This window comes from Peromyscus eremicus, chromosome 1, assembly GCF_949786415.1.
Source record: "Peromyscus eremicus chromosome 1, PerEre_H2_v1, whole genome shotgun sequence".
Lineage (NCBI taxonomy): Eukaryota > Metazoa > Chordata > Mammalia > Rodentia > Cricetidae > Peromyscus > Peromyscus eremicus.
This window is the reverse complement of record NC_081416.1, coordinates 159,784,991-159,801,986: the sequence shown is the minus strand read 5'-3', so window position 1 is coordinate 159,801,986 and position 16,996 is coordinate 159,784,991. Positions and strand designations below refer to the sequence as shown.

Genomic DNA, 16,996 nt, shown 5'->3' with positions numbered 1-16,996 from the left:
TAGCAAAGGCTAAATTCACCACACAGTTTAATGTGTTACTTGTAGAGGCCTCATTCCCACCATACTGCAGGTCCAGAGCGCACGCTAGGAACCCGCCAGTAGCTCAAACCGGCAGCTGCCGCTTATTTGAGAGAGACAATTAGGAAGCTGTTTTTAGGTCCGTTTTAGAATCTTTTTTGTAAGTTTTTAGGTGGAAACTCTTGCCACCACGTTGGACGCCATTTGTTGCTGGAGAATTTCTCTCCAGCTCCCACCACCAAGTCCCGCCAGTCTTAGAGCCCATTTATAAAATAAACACATAGACTCTTACATTATTTAAACTGCTTGGCCATTAGCTCAGGCCTGTTATTGTCTAGCTCTTACTCTTATATTTAGCCCATTTCTATTAATCTTTACTTTGCCACATGGCTTGTGGCTTACCGGTACTTTACATCTTCCTTGTCCTGATGGCAGCTGGCAGTGTCTCTCTCTCAGCCTTCCACTTCCCAGAATTCTTTTCCTTGTCCCGCCTATACTTCCTGCCTAGCCAATGGCCAATCAGTGATTTATTTACTGACCAATCAGCAACACACTTGACATACAGACCATCCCACAGCAATCCTGAAACCTTGTTAAACACACTAAGTGCTCTCTGCATGTCATTGGCTCACACTGTTGGAACCTAGCCTCTATCTGAGACTCTTGGGGGCAGATTCTCTCTCATCATGGTTTCCAGGGTGCCATCACCAGTGCAGATCTTTCCTGTCATTGTCAGACTCATTTACCTCATTGCACCCAACAGCTACCTGGACATCCAGGAGGTACCTCAAACTCCCTATCTAACACAGAACCCTTGGTCTCCATTTAGGTCAGCTCTCTCTGACCTGAATTCCTCATCTCCGAAAATGACACATCTCTGTATACAATTTGTGCAGCCTAGAATCCTAGAATCACACACATCACCTCTTTCCTAATCCTCCACCTCAAGTCAATTAACACCTTGTTTTTGAATCTAACTTACCTCCAGCTCCCTCAAGTTGGTATAGAAGCTTTCCCTCCCCCTCCCCCAGCTCACATACTGCTTTTTTTTCCACATACACACCAGATTAAATTCCCAAAATGAAGGCTGTTATCAGACATCAGACTACCAACTGCCATTTGCCTCTTCTTTAGCAGCTTCCCATCCAGTCAGAGTAAAAATTTTCAGTGTCCGTGGCTGGCCTCTGTGTGACTTGCACATCAGGTGCCTTTGCTTAGGTCCTTCTCTTAATAAGGGTACTCTGCAGGTTTGTGTATTGATTCCTGCTGTAACTTAGGTCACCTTTCTGATGTCACTTCCTGAGAGTCTACCACTCCTAAAGTTTTCCCCTCCACTCAAATTATTCTGTTACTATTTTCCTTACAGCCATTATCAGTATCAAGAAATAGAATTGCCCAGGTGTTGTTATGCACTGTCCTTCATGAGAACTTCAGCTCCACAGGAGCAGGATAGAGGTCATATCATTCAGTGTCCTACTTCAGCACCCACTTAGCACACTAGGCACATAGTTTGCTCCAAATGTTTACTACATGGAAGTGGGCAGGGGCCTGTCTGTGAGGGGGCTCACCCCTTAGTGCTGGGCAGCTCTATAAAAGAACTACATTCCAGGAACAGTTCAAGAGGCCCAAAAATGAATGATGGGTGTCCTACCAATGGCAATTGCTCCACCAAGGCAACAAGACTGGGCTTTGTTGGTTCTGTGTATGACCTGTTGGCTCCAGAACCCTGGCTAAAGCCCAAAGGACACTTAAGAACAGCCCGGAGATTGCAAAGCCCAGGACAAGGAGTTGGGGTGCCTTGGCTCTTGCTGGCTTGATCATTGCTAGGCTACATAAATACTATCCTCTGGAGACTCTCTTCCTCAGCTGTGAAGGACCAGGCTACCAGTCCCTAAGGCCAGGCTGTGACTGCCGGAACTACCCAGGCCTTACCCTCAATTTTTTTCTCCTTTACAGTCATAAAATCCAAGTGACCCTCTTATTGGGGGGGGGGTCACAGGAATCCTTCTGCAGGAGACAAGGCATGTCTTCAAGACCATCACCAAAGAAGACAACCTGAAAGGGACCAGTCAATTCCCAGTTAGCCACAGACCTTTTATATGTAGAAACAAAGAGGTATTATATGGCCTTGAGAAATTATTATTTCTATATAAATCATTCAGGATTATAATCTGGTTGTATGCAAAGATTAGAACTACAAGGAACTAAGAATGGTAATAGATGAAAATGTCACTGCCCTAGAAAAATCTGTTAGCTAATAGTTCTTAGTTCCCAATACACTTGAGCCCCAGGACAGATAGGACTCATGATTGAGTCCTGTCATTGGTACTTGTGAAGCGGGGGCTATGGGACAGTTTCCATGACAGGCTTAATAAAAACCAGCTAAAAGTAGGCCTGAGTTTACTGGCAGGCATCACCTGGATCCAGGAAAAGCTATAAGCTGACCCCACCCAGAGAGGGCTAGCAACTAAGGGGAAATACCTCAAAACAACCTCAATACTATAAGAAGGGAGGCACGATAAAAAGAATGCCCATGTGTCTGAGGCCAGCATGAGATACATCGTGAGCTTCTGAAAAACGGGCTACACAGACTTGCCTATCTCAGGAAAACAAAAGACAAGAAGGAGAGAAAACATCCAGAGGTAGACAAGTCTGGGCAGCAAATAGCAACAAGTTTGAAAGAGGTAACATGTGCAGCAAGGCTCACCATCAGCCCCTCAAGTGCTTGCTTCTACCAGCAGCATCCAATTACAAGCATCTTCACGATGAACAGAAGACCACTGCTTCTGCAAGTTCACCATGATACTGCCCACTACTTTAAGGATACAGGGCCATGCTGGCCCAAGAATCAAACCCTACCAAAAAGGGATGAAAAGCAGGGAAGTGAGATATGAGTCCTGCCTGGGGAAACACAGACTAAGGAAGGCCTCTAGGAGAAGACACCAAAAGAAAAGATTCTTGGAGTTCATCATCCAAGGTGAACGCATCACACTCAGCCCTGTCTTTCAACACAGTCACAAAGGAGCCCTTTGATCTCTTCCTTGGGTCATGGACAGATGCTGACAGCTCATAAAAAAGATCAACTGAAATGGTTTCTCATCCAAGTTTCCTCCACCTAGGTGTTCCTCTCCTTCCTGTCCAAGGCTACTGACTCTATATACAGTGAATGCTGATAGGACACTTTCAGCTGGAAGATGACACCTCATAGGATCACTAGATACAGCTTATTATAAGTAGCAATGCCAATACCCTGGACAGACCTCATGGGAAGGGGTACTTTCATACCAGGATTGCCTCCATTCACTAGTCCACACCTCAGCTTCCATGACTACTGTTGGTCTCCTGGCATCCTCTCCGACCAATTCCAACTTTTAGCTCAGAATCCAACCTTCCCATTGGCTGCTGCCCCATTTATGACATCATTTCCCCTCCAACCCCACCACCACCTGGTACTTCTTGGGATTTCCATGGTGATGCCTGTAAACAAATTTGGATCATCACAGGTCACCTGTGCCCAGTCACCAGTAAGTGCTGTCTGATACCAGACACACTTGCCACTCAGGTCAGCTGATCAGACAAGAACAACCAATTCTCTTGCTCCATTGTACTGTGGATTGCTGATACTCTCTCTCCAACCATGGCAGGTAAGGAAAGAAACTTTAACACACTTCTTTTGATCACTTCTCCCTTATTTTTAACTATGCTTTTAAATCTTTGTTTAATGGGGATTCTATTGATGTTGATATCTCCAGTTGATTGTTATATTTAGATTTTTTTCTTAGCAGCGGTTAGAAAATATGGAAATAAAGAAGACAAATGGAAGAGATGACTCTGGAGGTAGTTTGAAACTGAATGTTTCAGATAACCACAGATTTTAAATAAAAAGATACAAGATGTAATATCCCAAGCCATTTTTAGACACCACACTGTTGAGATCAGTCTAGGTAAAGGTTCCCTGTCAAATATAGGAAACCATATCCTCTTCTGATCCCTGGCTCTTAAAATCTGTCCAGCCCATCTTCCACAGCATTTCCTACATCTTATGAGCAATGGTTGTGTTGGATCTTATCAGCTGAGGCTGGGTACTCCATAGTGAGTAGTTCTCTGGACAAGAAGTGACACACCAATGTGTAGGGAAATTCTCACAATAATTTCCAACTAAACAGTAACAACAAATTAACAGTTACTGAGGAAGTATTCACTTAAGAATCAATTTAACCAGTTATTAAATTAAGAAACAATCTTACTCAGAGATGAACCCTGTACTACATTAGTAATCCCAAGATGTCACACAAAACATAGGGAAGCCTCAACTTGATATGCTAGATTTTGCTGACTCCCCAAGGGAGGCTTTATTTAACCTCTCTGAAGTCAGCAGAGCCCGGCACACTGAGCCTAGGCAGGTCCAAGCCCCTCCTCACTGCACCAAGGTTGTTTAACCTCTCCGAAGTGTGGATGGGGGTGGGGGAGTAAGTAGCAGGAAGAGGGTATGGAGGTTAACTGTGGTTGGTATGTAAAATGAAATTAAAATAAAAAAGAAAGATCAGAGTAGAGATAAGCTTGGTGGACATGGCAAGTACCTATGATCCAGCACTCTGGATGCAGAGTCAGGCCTACCTGTGTGATTTCAAGGCCAGACTGATCTAGATAGAATCTATATCTTCCTTGAGTAGGGATAAGTAGAGTAAGATATGCACAGAACAGAACAAAGGTACAGGCATGAGAAGCTGTCTAAGGTTCTCCTACTTTAAACACTTCTGTTCTGGGACACAGATGTGAGGCAGTGCCACAGCAGGTACAAGAACAAGACAATGTAGAGCAAAGAAGGGTGTTGTCTAGGTCAGAGCAAGCATCAACATGGATCAACTAGGAAGTGCATGCCCACACAGGAAGAACAGGCAGTTCATCCAATGAGAGCCATCCTATCCCATACCAAGAATCATTCTGAACCATATTGTTTGGAATATGTGAGGGAACATAGGCTTTAGACTCTCCCAGACACTACAAATTGTAGATAAGACAGCTTATGAGTGTTACAGCTCTGGAGGGCAAAGAACCCTGACTTGTCCAGAAATCAGGCTATACCTGGAGCTGCAATAGGACAGTTTTGGAGGGTGAATCTGTAATAGGAAAGCTCTGAAGGCTGGAGCCACAATAGGACAGCTCAGCTCTGGAGGGAAAGGTATCCTGATTTGTCAGGAAGCCAAGCTATACCTAGAGCTGCTATAGGACAGCTCTGGTGGGAGAGGTATCATGACTTGTCAGTAAGTCAGGAGATAACTGAAGATGGGGGTGGGATGGGACATGGTCTCCCTGCAGGATATAGCAATCCTGCTCCTCTCCCAGTGAGAGCCTTCACAGATGAGCCTTGCTCTGCCTTCACTTAAGAGCTCTGCTTCTTCTCTCTGGCCCAAGATGTTGCTTCTTCTGCTTCACTCTGCTAAAGGGGAAACCCCTGTAGAAATGTAGCAATCTCCTCTGGCTCCCATGAAAAATTGTTACTTTTTTCTGCTCAGTGTTGCTCAACCCACCTAAGGGAATGTCTCAGCAAGGATTTTTTCGGCTCAGTCCCCCTAAGGAATGTCTTGGCAAGGTTCTTCTGTTCTGTGCAGGATAATGAAGATCTTTACCCAAGACTCTTTTAAGAAAGAGATTTATTTTGGAATGAGGTTTTCCAGGAGAATGGCTGCCTTTGCCAAGGTGGGAAAGAACAACTCACAACTAAACAGGCAGAGGAGCTTTTTAGGGGAAGAATTTCTCCAAAGATATTTTCTGTTCAAAGATGGATTTGTTTTCCTGCTCAAGGATTAGTTGGTTTCATTGGTCAGGAACAGAGTTGGCTTTCATTTCAGGGCCAGGGCATATTTCTTTCACTGGCAGAGCTGGCTCTGGTTTCAGGGCCAAACTGTGTTTTGTTCATTACTTGTTTTTTTCATTTTTCTTTATTATGAAATTTTCTACTCATTCTACATACCACTCTCAGATTCCCAGCTCCTCCCTCCTCCCACCCTCCATCCCTCCCTCCCAAGCCACCCCATATCCCCACACCCCCCAAATCAAGGTCGCCCACGGGGAGTCAGCAGAGCCTGGCACACTGAGCCTAGGCAGGTCCAAGCCCCTCCCCACTGCCCCAAGGTTGTGCAAGGAATCACACCAGTCACCAGGCTCCCAAAAGCCTCCCCATGTACCTGGACAGATCCCGATCCCCCTGCCTGGGTGCCCCCCAAACAGTTCAAGCCAAACAACCAACCGTCTTCCATATCCAGAGGGCCTAGTCCAGTCCCATGGGGGCACCACAGCCACTAGTCCACAGTTCATGGGCTTCCACTAGTGTGGCCAGTCATCTCTGCATGTCCTCTCATCATGATGTCCCTCACCTGCAGAATCCCTCCTCTCTCTCTCTCTCTCATCGACTGGATTCCCGGAGCTCAGTCTGGTGCCTGGCTGTTGATCTCTGCATCTGCCTTCATCAGTCACTGGACAAAGGCTCTGTGATGACAGTTAGGGTATTCACTAGATTTGTCACCAGAGTAGACCAGTCCAGGCACCCTCTAGACCACTGCCAGCATTCCAAGGTGGGGCCATCCTAGTGGATTCCTGAAAGCCTCCCTGGCACCCTACCTCTTCCTATTCCTATGATGTCCTCATCTGTCATGATCTCTCCCTCCCTGCCCTCCCACTCTATCCCTGTTCCAGCTCGACCCTCCCATTTCCCTATGTTCCCGTGCTGCACTCCTCATCCTCTGCCACCACCCCCACTCCCAGTCTGCTCATGTAGATCTCATCCACTTCTCCTTCACTGGGCCATCCATGTGTCCCTGCTAGAGTCTTTCCCTGTTAGCTAGCCTCTCTGGAGCTATGGGTTGGAGTCTGGCCATCCCTTCCCTCACATCTAGTATCCACTTATGAGTGAGTACATACTATGTTTGTCCTTCTGAGTCTGGGTTACCTCACTCAAGATGATATTTTCCAGATCCATCCATTTGCCTGCGAATTTCAAGATATCATTTTTTTAACTGCTGAATAGTACTCCATTGTGTATATGTGCCATATTTTCTTTATCCATTCTTCAGTTGAGGGGCATCTAGGTTGTTTCCAGGTTCTTGCTATTACAAATAATACTGATATGAACATAGTTGAGCATGTGTCCTTGTGGTAAGATTGGGCATTCCTTGGGTATATGGCCAGGAGTGGTATAACTGGGCCTTGAGGAAGACTTATTCCCAAATTTCTGAGAAACCACCATACTGATTTCCAGAGCGGCTGTACCAGTTTGCATTCCCACCAACAGTGGAGGAGTATTCCCCTTGCTCCACATTCACTCCAACATAAGCTGTCTTCAGTGTTTTTTATCTTTGCCATTCTGACAGGTGTGAAATGGTATCTCAGAGTTGTTTTGATTTGCACTTCCCTGATTACTAAGGATGTTGAGCAATTCCTTAAATGCCTTTCAGCCATTTGAGATTCTTCTGTGGAGAATTATCTGTTAAGCTCTGTAGCCCATTTTTTAATTGGATTCTTCAGTATTTTGATGTCTAGCTTTTTGAGTTCTTTATATATTTTGGAGATCAGCCCTTTGTCAGATGTGGGGTGGTGAAGATCTTTTCCCATTCTGTAGGCTGTCGTTTTGTCTTATTGACCATGTCCTTTGCTCTACAAAAGCTTCTCAGTTTGAGGAGGTCCCATTTATTTATTGTTGCTCTCAGAGTCTGTGCTACTGGTGTTATATTTAGGAAGTGATCTCCTGTGCCGATACATTCAAGACTACTTCCTACTTTCTCTTCTATCAAGTTCAGTGTAACCAGATTTATGTTGAGGTCTTTGATCCACCTGGACTTAAGTTTTGTACATGGTGACAGATATGGATCTATTTACAGCCTTCTACACATTGATATCCAGTTATGCCAGCACCATTTGTTGAAGATGTTTTCTTTTTTCCATGGTACTACTTTTTTGGCTTCTTTGTTCGTATGTTCATAGGTATATGGATTAACGTCAGGGTCTTCAATTTGATTCCATTGCTCCATGTGTTTGTTTTATGCCAGTACCAAGCTGTTTTTTTTTATTGTAGCTCTATAGAGCTTGAGGTCAGGGATCATGATGCCTCCAGAGGTTGCTTTATTGTACAAGATTCTTTTAGCTATCCTAGGTTTTTTGGTTTTCCATATAAAGTTAAGTATTTTTCTTTCCAAGTCTGTGAAGAATTGTTTTGGGATTTTGATGGGGATTGAATTGAATCTATAGATTGCTTTTGGTAAGATTGCCATTTTTACTATGTTAATTCTACCTATCCATGAGCATGGGAGATCTTTCCATTTTCTGATATCTTCTTCAATTTCTTTTTCAGAGACTGAAAGTACTTATCATACAGGGCTTTCACTTGCTTAGTCAGAGTTACCCCAAGGTATTTTATATCATTTGTGGCTATTATTTTAAAGAGTGATGCTTCTCTGATTGCTTTCTCAGCCCATTTATCATTTGTATATAGGAGGGCTACTGATTTTTTTGATTTAATCTTGTATCCTGCCACATTACTGAAGGAGTTTATCAGCTGTAGGAGTTCCCTGGTAGAATTTTTGGAGTCACTTATGTATACTATCATACTATCTGCAAATAGTGAAAGTTTGACTTCTTTCTTTCCAACTTGTATCCCCTTGATCTCCTTTTGTTGTCTTATTACTCCAGCTAGAACTTCAAGTACTATGTTGAATAATTATGGAGAGATTGGTAGCCTTGTCTTGTTCCTGATTTTAGTGGAATTCTTTGAGTTTCTCTCCATTTAATTTGATGTTGGCTGTTGTCTTCCTGTAAATTGCCTTTATTATGTTTAGGCATGTTCCTTGTATTCCTGATCTCTCTAGAACCTTTATCATGAGGGGTGTTGGATTATGTCAAAGTCTTTTTCAGCATCTAATGAGATGATCATGTATTTTTTTATTTCAGTTTTTTTTTATGTGGTGTATTACATTGACAGATTTTCATATGTTGAACCATCCTTGCATCCCTGGGATGAAGCCTACTTGGTCATGGTGGATAATTTTTTTTATGTGTTCCTGGATTCGGTTAGCCAGTATTTTATTGAGTATTTTTGCATCAATGTTAATGAGAGAGACTGTTCTGTAATTCTCTTTCTTTGTGGCATCTTTGTGTGGTTTGAGTGTGAGGGTAACTGTAGCCTCATAAAAAGAGTTTGGTAATGTTCCTTCTATCTGTATTGTGTGGAAAAATTTGAAGAGTATTGGTATTAGATCTTCTTTGAAAATTTGGTAGAATTCTGAGCTAAAACCATCTGGTCTGGGCTTTTTTTTGGTTGGGAGACTTTTAATGATCATTTCTATTTCCTTAGGGGTTATTGGTCTATTTAAATAGTTTATCTGGTCTTGACTAACTTTGGTATGTGGTACCTATCCAGAAAATCATCCATTTCTTTCAGATTTTCCAATTTTGTGGAGTACAGGTTTTTGAAGCATGACCTGATGATTCTCTGGATTTCCTTGTTGTCTGTTGTTATATCTCTCTTTTCATGTCTGATGCTCTCTCTCTGGTTTTTCATTAATTTGAATAAGGGTTTATCTATCTTGTTGATTTTCTCAAAGAACCAACTCTTTGTTTCATTTATTCTTTGTATTGTTCTGTTTGTTTCTATTTTATTGATTTCAGCCCTCAATTTGATTATTTCCTGGCATCTGTTTCTCCTGGGTGAGTTTGCTTCTTTTTGTTCTAGAGCTTTCAGATGTACTATAAACTACTCACTAGTGTGAGATTTCTCCAACTTCTTTATGTGGGCATTTAGTGCTATGAATTTTCCTCTTAGTACTGATTTCATAGTGTCCCATAAGTTTGGGTAAGTTGTACATTCACTTTCGTTGAATCTTGGGGAGTCTTTAATTTCTTTCTTTATTTCTTCCTTGACCCATTGGTGATTCAATTGGGCATTATTCAGTTTCCATGAGATTGTAGGCTTTTTGTAATTTTTGTTGTTGTTGAAATCTAACTTTAGGCCATGGTGGTCAATTAAGATACAGGAGGTTATTTCATGTTTTTGTATCTGTTGAGATTTGCTTTGTGACCAAGAATGTGCTTGATTTTGGAGAAGGTTCCATGGGGTACTGAGAAGAAGGTATATTCTTCTGTGTTAGGGTGGAATATTCTATAGATATCTATTAAGTCCATTTGAGTCATAATATCTGTTAGTTCCCTTATTTCTCTGTTAAGTTTCTGTCTGGCAGACCTGTCCATTGGTGAGAGTGGGGTGTTGAAGTCTCCCACTACTAGTGTATGGGGTTTGATGTGATTTAAGCTTTAGTAATGTTTCCTTTACAAATGTAGGTGCCCTTTTATTTGGGGCATAAATATTCAGAATTGAGATTTCATCTTGTCGGATTTTCCGTGATAAATATGAAATGTCCTTCCCCATCTCTTTCGATTGATTTTAGTTTGAAGTCTATTTTATTAGATATTAGGATAGCTACACCAGCTTGCTTCTTAAATCTATTTGATGGGAAAGTCTTCCCAGCCTTTTATTCTGAAGTAGTGTTTGTCTTTGAAGTTGAGGTGTGTTTCTTGTATGCAGCAAATGAATGGATCTTGTTTTTGTATCCATTCTGTTATCCTGTGTCTTTTTATAGGTGAATTGAGACCATTGATATTAATGGATATTAATGACAAGTTATTGCTAATTCCTGTTATTTTTGGAGGTAGTGTTGTATATTTCCCTTCTTTAGTATTTGTTGGTGTGGAACTATCTATTGCCTGTGTTTTCATGGGTGTATCTAACTTCCTTAGGTTGGATTTTTCCTTCTAGTGCTTTCTAGTTTCTGCATAATGTGTGTCCAGGACCTTCTGGCTTTTAGGGTCTCCATTGAGATGTCAGGTGTTATTCTTATAGTTCTGCTTTTATATGTTACTTGGTCTTTTTCCTTTTCAGCCTTTAATATTTTTCTTTATTCTGTATGTTCAGTGGTTTGATTATTATGTGGTGAGGGGACATTTTTTTGGATCCAGTCTATTTGGTGTTCTGTAATCTTTATAGGCATTTCCTTCTTTAAGTTGGGAAAGTTTTCTTCTATGATTTTGTTGAATATAATTTCTGTGCCTTTGAGTTGGTGTTCTTCTCCTTCTTCTATCCCTATTATTCGTAGGTTTGGTCTTTTCATGGTGTCCCAAATTTCCTGGACATTTTGGGTGACGACTTTGTTGGCTTTAGTTTTTTTTGACTGATTATTCTATTTCCACTATCTTCAATGCCAGAGATCTGCTCTTCCATCTCTTGCATTCTGTTGGTTATGCTTGCATCTGTAGTTCCTGTTCATTTACTCATATTTTCCACTTCCACCATTCTCTCAGTTTGTGTGTTCCCTATTGTCTCGATTTCAGTTTTCATATCTTGAACTGCTTCCCTCGATTGTTTAATTGCTTTCTCTTGGCTTTCAAGGGATTTATAATTTCTTCCCATTTTTTGTTTGATTTTTCCTCAAATTCTTTAAGGGAATTTTTCATTTTCTCTTTAAAATCTCTATCATCTTCTTAAGGTCATTTTAAGGTCAATTCCTTCTCTTTCTTCTGTGTACAGATGTGCTGAAGTAGGTTCTGACGGTGCCATATTGTTTTTTATGTTGTTGACTGTATTTTTGCACTGGCATCTACCCATCTTTTTCTCCACTTGGTGAAAGTGGTGTCTGTGTCTGAGGGAGCCTCTCTTGGTACAGTGGGAGCTCTTGGTCTAATTGGGGCCGGTGGACTCTTTGTCTCAAGGAGCAGCTCTTAGACCAATTGGTGCTTGTGGGCTCTATGTCAGGGAGTAGCTCTTAGCCCAATCTGGCACCAGCAGGTTCTGTCTCAGGGAACACTTGCAGTCTCGGAGGGTGAGTGGGATTTGAGTGAGGTGGGGCTTGTGGGTAACAGGGCCTGATGGGGGATGGTGGTAGTCTGACCTCCCTGCAGGAGGTCTGTCTGCCCACTGAACTGTGAATGGGACTGCAATGGGTGGTGGTGTGGGGGTGTAGGGTTGTGCCCTCAGGGCCCAAAACCTAGAGGCTGGGGTGTTCAGGTATGAAGATAAAGACTAACCTTTTAGTCCAATTGGGTGCTGGCAGGCTCTGTCTCAGGAAACAGTTGCAGTCTCAGAGGGTTGGGTGGGATTTCTCATTAATTCTTTTTAGCATTTTGGATCTAATTTTAGGGCCAGGGCATATTCTTTCACTGGATTTGAATTGAGGGACAAAGTGTGTTTCTTTTGCTCTGATATCAGGGTCAGGGTATGCTTCTTAGGTTCTGTGTTGAGGGCTAAAGTGTTTCTTTCACTGGTATATGTCCCAGAGCCAGGGTGTGTTTCTCACTAGCTCTGATTTCCAGGTTAGAATGGGTTTCTTTATTTGGTCCCATTTCCTTACATGGCTCCCCACAGGAAACTACAAAGCTGCCATCTCATCATTTTTTCCCATTGTCCTCTTGCTTCCTACAGAAAATTTCCAAACTGCGCCTGCCTTTCTTTGGGACAGAATGTGCTCTGCAGCCCCCTGTGCCTGTGCTGAGGAATGCCACGCCCTTAGCAGGAAGTGTGTGCAACTTCTCCAGGGTCTCCACCCCAGCTGTGAGTTCAGCATGGCTCCTGCCATCAGACTCCAGCACTTGTTGCCAGCAGCTCATGGACAGTGCCTACCCCTACCTACCAGCTGGCATGACCATGGTGACTGCATTGACTGACCAGGGACAGAAGCCTACATTGGCACTCTCCTATCCAGGTGTTCTCCAGTGGGATCCCATGGGAAGCACTGACAGGAGGGGAGCTGTGTGGTGATATTGTATTTGTGCTGAAATGTGATATTTTATTTGTATGTTAATAAATGAAGTTTGCCTGGAGATCAGAGGTCATAGACAGCCATAAACAGAAGTCAGGCAGTGGTGGCACATGCCCTTAATCTGATCACAAGCAGACAGTCTCTATGAGTTCAAGGACACAGCCAAGCATGGTGGCACATGCCTTTAATCCCACTACCAACCATAGAGACCTGGAGGTCTGTATATAGAGGCAGTGATGAGGAAGTGAGGTGGCTGGGTTAAGAGCCAATGAAAAGGCAAAACAGCAAGGCAATAAAGGTAGAGGTTACACAGGAAAAGGATCTCTTGGGAAGCTATGGCAACGTGGTGAGCTAAGGTTAGTTGGTGGCTATCACTCTGATCTCTATGGATTTTACCCCTGTATTTGGCACTGTGTTTCTTATTTAATAAAACTGTTTAGAAATTTGTCTACATTTGGCACCCAACGTGGGGCCATGTTGAGTCTCATGACCATGATCATATGTGGATAGGAGAAGCAATTACAAAAGTTTTGAGGAAACATGTCATATGTTTTGGGTGTGGAAAAGAAGGTCATTTGAAAAGGGAATGTAAACAAGGCATTCCTTGAAAGAAGGTTTATTCAAGGAACAATGGCAACAGAATACCCCTCCCTTCAGGATTATGCAGAAGGTGTGGTAAGGGTAAACATTGGACCAATGAATGCAGATCAACAAGGGACAGACAAGCTAATCCTTTGCCTCAGTCCTTGGGAAACTCCCAAAGGGGCCTCATGCAGGCCCCCACAGAAAATTCACTTCTGACCTTTCCTCCCATCATAGAAGAAACCCCTTCTCAGAGCAATTAAATAACCAGATGCCTATTGGAATAAACCAGGCTGCTTGGGGTGATGGAACAGTTGAGGCAGAGAGAATAGAAAATTCAGGAGAAACAATGAAGCAAATTTTTTGGCAAAATTTTATAAGTGAATAAAGACCAATATTAAAAATAAGAATAAATGACATTTTTGGATGGTTTGGTAGACACGTGTGACAATAATTGCACCAGAATTTTGGCATCCAAATTGGCTGCTTCAGGAGGTAAATACTCTGCTGTTAGAGATTGGAACATTATCTCAAGTGAAACAAAGCACATGATCACTTGAATGTATATGTCCAGAAGGACAGAGAGGTAAATTAAAACCATATGGGGCTAATATAGCTATGAATTTTGGGGGCTGTGATCTATTACAACAATGAAATACTCAGATTAACACTCCTCCGAAAACAGGACAGGGAATGTTCACCAGGAACAACTGAGTAGTTACTAAGTGTCTGTAAACCGAGGTGGTACCATTGCTACTCAAGCATAGCTCATAGGAATGCCTGGCCCACTACTGAAGGAACCTGAGTGCTGAGGTGCACTGAAAGGAGGGGATCATCTCACTTACCAGGCACTGACTCCTTCCTTGACTCTTTTCCAGTGGTGGAAATGGAGACAGCCTGAAGATTGACACCTTCAGGCCTGACACTCTGTCTGCTACAGAGTCCTGACTGCTGCAGTGTCTGCACCCAGGATACCCAGATGAAGATACCACCTGTTGATGGGGACAGGTCATTAACTGCCCTCATTCACAGTCCTTCAGAATTCCTTCTTTGCCTCCAGCTCCAAGCCTGGAACAAACAGAGAATAGCAATGTAGAAGAGATGACTGCTGAGCAATCAAAGCTGCTGAATGCCTATGAGGGCAGTACAGAAAACCAAGGCTCATCCCTCCTCCCTTTAGCAGACCTTGACATGCAGCAGCCCCTGAACTACATTGATGATGGGAGACTAAGACATTACCCAGCTTCTGATAATGCCATCTTGGGAAGAAGTAGCCTTGGTCTAGGAGAGCCTGGGTCTTTGTAGAGTGTCATGGTCTCAAGCATTGACTTGGAAGACATGACTACAGTGCTGTCAGATATTCACCTTCCTCAACTCTTAAACTCCCTCACTGACCTAGACTACTGGGAAAATCCCACAGCAATTCATTCCAAAGACTCCACAGTCATCAGGAGGGATCAGGTTCAGGAACGCTCCAGGATCATAGGACTCTCTGAGTAGGGGAGCAAGAAAGAAATTATCTTATCTGCTTCATGGAGCTCTTCAGGCCCAAATCCAGCACCAGGACCTGGTGGAGGGTAGAGAGGCTGGGGCCAATGCTGCGGCTAGTGAAGGGGTTATTGACAACATGAACAACAAACATTTGGAAGGCAAAGCTCAGGAAGCCACACCCAGCCAGCCCAGGGTAACTAGGGTGCAGGGGCAAGACGGGACTAAGAGGACTAGGGAAAACAATTTCAGCAAAATACAGCAGCTGAAGCCATCAAGTAACAGAGTCAAGACACAAGACAAGCCCACCATCCCCAAGACCAAGAGGAAGAAAATATAAGACAGCTTTAAAAAGCCTCGAACTCACCTCGGAAAGCACATGCTCCAAGCAGTTCCTTCACACACTGGAAAAGAAGAGTGAGAAAAAAAATGGCAATTCATCCACCCAGGCTCTGCTAAATTTCAAGTGCAACAAAGATCCCAGAACAGACCCAGGCACCACATCACTACAGGATGTGCCATGTGATGACCGAGGCCCTGTTAAAACGCTGGGCAATGCTCAAAGACCAGAGAGCAATGTTTGCAAGTAGCTCTCTCCATCCCACTATGAGCTGCCCCCACCTGGGAAGGTCAAGTTAGTACCTCTGCCTTTCCCAGCCCCGGACAAGCCTCAAGCCAGACTGGTTTCTAGAAAGCCTCTCTCCCTGGCTTCATGCAGGCCCCCTGCAGTATACCCTGTGAGGCCTCATTCCCACTTGGCTCAGCCTACCACACTCAAGCCATCTAAACCAGCTCCTGCCAGCACTTCTTTGATGCCCTCTGACAAGCCAGTTCTGCCTATTGTGACCAGTGCCACACGAGTAACATAACAAACCCATCCAGCCTTGACCTGGGCCTCAGCCAGCTCTCTGTAGGCCAGAATCCTACAGGGCATCATCTCACACTTCACTACAGAGGGAGCTTGCCTATGCTGACAAGAACAAGGCCCCATCACCTCCCAAACCTCAAATCCAATATCTGCTGTAAGACTTCACCCACCAAACAATTCCATGGAGTAAAGCTGACATTCCTGGGCCAGTCATGACACAGCCCATCCCAGAAAGCAGAGACCAGAGAGGGAGGCCATGAAGAGGCAGGCTCAACAGGAGAGAGAGAATGCTGCCAAGTACACCTCTCTGGGAAAACCACAGCTCTTCCTTCAGAGTCAGAAGGATACGGAAACTTCTACTATTTTGGCTATTTCATGTAAGTTGTGGCCTAGACTTTGGAACACAGTACTATTCAACATAGATAAAAGGAGATATAGACACAGATATACATTTATACATTGGATTTAAAGATCTGGGTGAATGTTAGATAAGTAGGTACATATGGAGTTAAGGAGATTAATTGGTAGATGCAAGGATTTATATATATATAAATGTCAGACATAGTTTCTATACTTGTAAATGTTTGAAGACACTAAAAGTGACTGAAGAAACTAAAGTCAGTTATATCATCCATGAGTAAGTATATATAGAAGGCTTTGATGGTTTCTTCATACCTTTGCTACTATTCATGTTGCCAAACTAGAAATATGTGTTACATAAATATATCATATACTATAAATTACTGGTAGTGTTTTTTTTTAATTTTTATTTTGCAATACAATTCAGTTCTACATATCAGCCACAGATTCCCTTGTTCTCCCCTCTCCCACCCCCCTCACCTTCCTCCCAGCCCGCCCCCCATTCCAATCTCCTCCAGGGCAAAGCCTTCCCCACAGACTGAGATCAACCTGGTGGACTCAGTCCAGGTAGGTCCAGTCCCCTCCTCCCAGGCCGAGCCAAGGGACCCTGCATAGGCCCCAGGTTTCAAACAGCCGACTCATGCAATGAACACAGGACCCGGTGCCACTGCCTGGATGCCTCCCAAACAGATCAGGCCAATCAACTGTCTCACCCACTCAGAGGGCCTGATCCAGTTGGGGACCCCTCAGCCATTGGTTCATGGAATGAGAACTACATGAACAGCCTGGACATGAGTGGGGGTAGTGAAGGGCGAGGGTCGAGGGAAAGAGAGCTTGGGTGAGTGGGAGATCCCAGCTGGATCAACAACAGAGAGGGAGA

General features: G+C 43.5%; 2 long non-coding RNA genes across 3 annotated transcripts; one reads left to right on the top strand and one right to left on the bottom strand.

Annotated features, from left to right (window-relative positions):
* Nucleotides 1-620: 620 nt before the first annotated feature.
* Nucleotides 621-13,221, top strand: LOC131922815 (uncharacterized). Its single transcript, XR_009382412.1, has 2 exons — nt 621-3,662; nt 12,482-13,221. It is a non-coding gene; the product is annotated as an uncharacterized LOC131922815 (long non-coding RNA).
* Nucleotides 6,058-15,719, bottom strand: LOC131922851 (uncharacterized). 2 transcript variants are annotated; one of them, XR_009382420.1, is made up of 3 exons: nt 14,796-15,719; nt 12,088-14,468; nt 6,058-6,507 (listed from the first exon to the last, which is right to left on the bottom strand). It is a non-coding gene; the product is annotated as an uncharacterized LOC131922851 (long non-coding RNA). The 2 variants fall into 2 exon arrangements; XR_009382419.1 differs by having other exon boundaries at nt 14,246-14,468; nt 14,796-15,676.
* Between the last annotated feature and the right edge of the window lie 1,277 nt (nt 15,720-16,996).